The sequence below is a fragment of the Leucopleurus acutus genome (genome assembly GCF_964270905.1).
Source record: "Leucopleurus acutus genome assembly, chromosome: 7".
NCBI classification, from domain to species: domain Eukaryota; kingdom Metazoa; phylum Chordata; class Mammalia; order Artiodactyla; family Delphinidae; genus Leucopleurus; species Leucopleurus acutus.
In genome coordinates, this window is record NC_139150.1 from 78,864,228 (window position 1) to 78,868,962 (window position 4,735).

Below are 4,735 nucleotides of genomic sequence, written 5' to 3' on the forward strand. Positions count from 1 at the left end.
TATGTCAACACAAAAACTTGTACGTAGATGTTTATTGCAGCTTTATTCATAACTGCCAAACTTGGAAGCCACCAAGATGCCCTTCAGCAGGAGAAGGGATAATTAAATTGTGGTACATCCTGACAATGGAATATTATTTAGTATTAAAAAGAACTGAGCTATCAAGCCATGAAAAGACATGTAGAAACCTTAAATGCATATTACTAAGTGAAAAAAGCCAATCTGAAAAGGCCACATACTATATGATTCCAACTACAAGACACTGTGGAAAAAACGAACCTATGAAGACAATGAGAAATATCAGTGGTTGCTGGGGGTTGTGGGGGGAATGTATGAATAAGTGGAGCACAGAGGTTATTTAGGGCAGATAAAATACTGTTTATGGTACTATAATGGTAGAAATACATCATTATACCTTTGTCCAAAGACACAGAATGTATAACACCAAGGGGGAACCATACTGTAAAGTACAGACCTTGAGTGATTATGATGTGTCAGTCTAGGTTCATCCTTGGTAAAGCATGTACCATTCTAGTGAGTGATGTAGGTTAACAGGGGAGGCTGTACATATGTGGGAGCAACAGGCATATGGGAGATCTCTGTACCTGCCTTTCAATTTTGTTTTCAACCACAAATTGCTCTAAAAAGTAACAAAGTCTTAAAAAAGAAGTATAATTATTGAGCTAAGAGAGGAGAGAAAATTGAATCATATAAAATGCACAGTTAAACTAGGGAAGGCAGAAAAAGAGGGGAAAAAAGAAAAAGAAACAAAGAACAAGTACAATGAATAGGAAACCACTGTGAACATGCAGCTATTCTACATCAATACCATATTAAATGTGATTGGTCTAAATATAACAACTAAAAACAAATTTTCAGAGTGGATGAAAAAACAAGATCCAACCATATATTACCTACAAGAAACCCACTTTAAATAGATACAGATACAGATAGGATAAAAGTAAAGTAATAAAGCGCTATACCACACTAACATTAATAAATATTTTGAACTAAATTAAAATACAACTTAAAACCTGTGGGATGCAATGAAAGCAATGAAAAGAACAAAATTTATAGCATTAAACACATAAATTAGAAAAGAAGATCAAAAGCTAATAATCCAAGCTTGCACTTTATGAAAATAGAAGAGTACATTAAGCATAAAAAAATCACAAAAAATAATAAAAAACAACAAAACAATGAGATGGAAAACAACAAAGAGAATCAACAAAACCAAAAGTTAGTAGTTCTTTGAAGACATAAATTAATAAACCTAAAGATAGGATAACCAAGACAAAAAGTTTTCCACAAATTACCAATTTCAGAAATGAAAGCGGGATCATTGCTACTGGTACCATGAACATTCTAAAAAGGATAAAGGCATACCATGAACAACTCTATGCCCACAAATTTGGTAATTTAGAAGTAATAAACCAATTCCTTGAAAGCACAAAGTGCCAAAATTCACACAAGGAGAACTATTGTGGAAGTAGGAGGAACACCAAAGAACATAAAAAAAATAGTAAGATTTAACTGCAGATAATAAGGTTTTAAAATATTTTTAATAGAAGTTTAAGATATAACAGTGTTAAAAAACCCAACTGAATTGACTTTGTTGCTCCAATGTTTACTATCTGATTTACTAGTGGCTACTACTGACTAAATAAATTAAAATCAGAGTTTTTTCCAATACAAAGTAGTGGTTTATAATGTCCTTATTTATATTAATTATAAGGCACTTGCTATTGCTATATTTTTTAATTGAAAAATGTTTTACGAAGAAATTTATACATTTAAGTTGCTAGAAGCAAACAATGTTGCTTAATCATAATAAATCAGTGTTTGACATGTTTCAGACTGTTTTTGAGATAATAAAATGTCAAAGTGAGGCAGAGCAACTGAATGAGGTATTTTCAGAAAAGAGCAACACTGCTATGTATTAGAACCTATTGTTTGACACATAAACGTGATATATGATCAACAACTACTGTTTCACAGAAATTGGAATGGTATCTTTGATTATACTTCTTTAGTTGTTACAGTTCTGAAAGGAAGGTATAATCATTTTAGAGATGAGAAAACTCAGGTTCAGAGAGATTACATAGCTTTCTCCAGGCCACTCAGCAAGTAAGTAGGGAAGGTAATATTAGAATCTATTTCTATGTAACTTACTAGTACAAGCGCTTTCTAAATAATTTTACCACCATGCAAATGATTCTACCAACTGATATTTTTTGTAATTTATTCCTCCTACATGGATAGTTGTTAACATATAAATTAATCTTTAAGGCAAAATATTCTTGTTTAGAACTTAAAGACATCAAACTTCTGGCATAATTTTCTATTTTTTTTGTTCAATACTCCATTATTTTTCTCATGCATGTCACCAAAATATTTTAGATATTTCAATGTATATTAAGTGGAATATTATTGTAGTCAGCATAGTTTTAAGTTTTTAATATCTTTAAATAACAATTTAAAGTAATTTTGTAAATGGACATTTAGGAAGAGATTACATATTTACAAGAGTTTTGTTTATTATAAATTCAAAGTGTCTGTTTCCAACTAAGTACTTAGTGTCTCCAACTAAGTAGGATGGTTAAGTATTTACCCAGAGGGAAAATGTCTGTTCCTCCCACTTGTACAGTTAATGTTGACAAACACCCTTTCCTTCTTTGTATAAAGGGTGTTGACAAACACCCTTTCCTTCTTTGCCCAATAAGAACCACTAGCCATGCATGACTATTGAACACTGAAAATGTGTTTTGTCTAAATAGAAATGTGTGGTGAAATAAGTCAGAGAAATACAAATACCGTGTTTTCACTCATATGTGGACTCTAAAAAATACAACAAACGAATGACTATAACAAAACAGACTCACAGATATAGAGAATTAGTGGTTACCAGTAGGGAGAGTGATGGGGGGAGGGGCAAGATTGAGGTAGGGGATTAAGAGGTACAAACTACTATGTATAAGACAAATAGATACATGGATATATTATACAGCATAGGGAATAGAGCCAATATTTTATAGTAACTTTAAATGGAGTACAATCTATTAAAAAATTTGAATCACTATGTTGTACACGTGAAAATAGTATAATATTGTAAATCAACTGCACTTTAATAATTAATTGATTAAATTGAAATGTATGGTAACTACAAAATACACCCCAAATTCTGAAGGCTTAGTATAGAAAAAAATTTCATTAATTTTTTTATATCGCTTGCAATTAAAATATTGAGTAAATTGCTTAAATTAAGTGCATTATTGCAATGAATTGCACTTGTTTTTTTCTACTTTTTAATATGCCCACTAAAATTTTCAAATTAGACATGTAGCTCATATATATAGTATGCATAATACGTACATAATACATTCTACAATATGTTCTAATGCATTCTTATACACACACACACCTCTGCTTCCCATATTATAACATTTATGCATGAATATGATGTCTTTAATATAATGTTCCATCTTTGACACATATCTACATTTATTAAAATCCAGTTTTAACTTGGGTAGTTTTAGGACTGCTTCCAAAGAAACAAATAAAAAACTTGTATTTTAAGTCTGTCGCTCAGCTAATGATACATCTCATTTTCTTTGCTTATATTGTCCTGGAAGAACTGTTTAAGTTAAAAATTATATACCTACATGAGCTGAAAATTAGGTATGAGAACAAGTGGGTTGTTTATTAAGAAGGAAAATCCACTTTACTTTCCAGTTTCAAACATACACTAAAGGAAATCTAAAACGCCAGTAATCTATTAAAGAAGGATCAGCAATTATATTTTACATACTTTCTATGAATTTTCTTTTAAACTTTATAGCATAAAATGTAAAATTTAATGATGCATATTTTCTAAAGCACCCATCTTGAAAATAACCAAGCAAAATCCCAAATTTGTTTTTACAACTGATTGTATTTTTACTTGAAATAAACCAAGTGCCTATTTGCAATGTTTATTAGCTGAAAACTTCCCTTTGTTTAAATTACTGCACTTGAAATAACATTATCACTAGATGTTTTTTAATTGAAGTATGTTTTTATAGAGTTACAAAGGATGTTGTGGATTTAAATTTGACTAGAAAACATTAATTTTAAAGAAATAGCTTTACAATCTTATACTTTGAAAAATTTTACTTAAGAAGCTATTTCTGAAATCCTGCTTAGGACCTCTGGTTTAGTTCACATCCAATTTTTGTTGACTCAAATCCCAGTTATGCTGCTAAAAACCCATATTCAGCCTTACAATTTTTAATCCTGCATAATAGGTCTAGTTGAAATAGAATTATACATTTACATGGATAGCACGTGGCCATTAACCCATGTGTCTACCTTTAAAAAATCTTCCTCTCCTGTGTCAAGATTCCAACAGCTCTGTTCAATCATATGAAATCTATTCATATTGGTAATTAGTTTACCTGTGTGATTGCTACCTCACGTTAACCACTTCACCTGTTTTCACATGATTTTCTGTACTTTAGACTAGAATAGAGAGGAGAAAAGAACACCACTGAATATTCTCCTGGCCAAAATGTTATTTTGTACTTTAAAAATAAATGTCATGATACCCGGGGGCTACTAATCCATCTTTCATCAAGGAAAGTCAAGTCTATTTTTCTAACCATTTAATGTATTAAATTAGAAAAGTTCATGGTATCAACAGACAATCACCTTAACCATGCTCCTAGTAACCACAAAGATTAGCAATGTCTTTTTTATT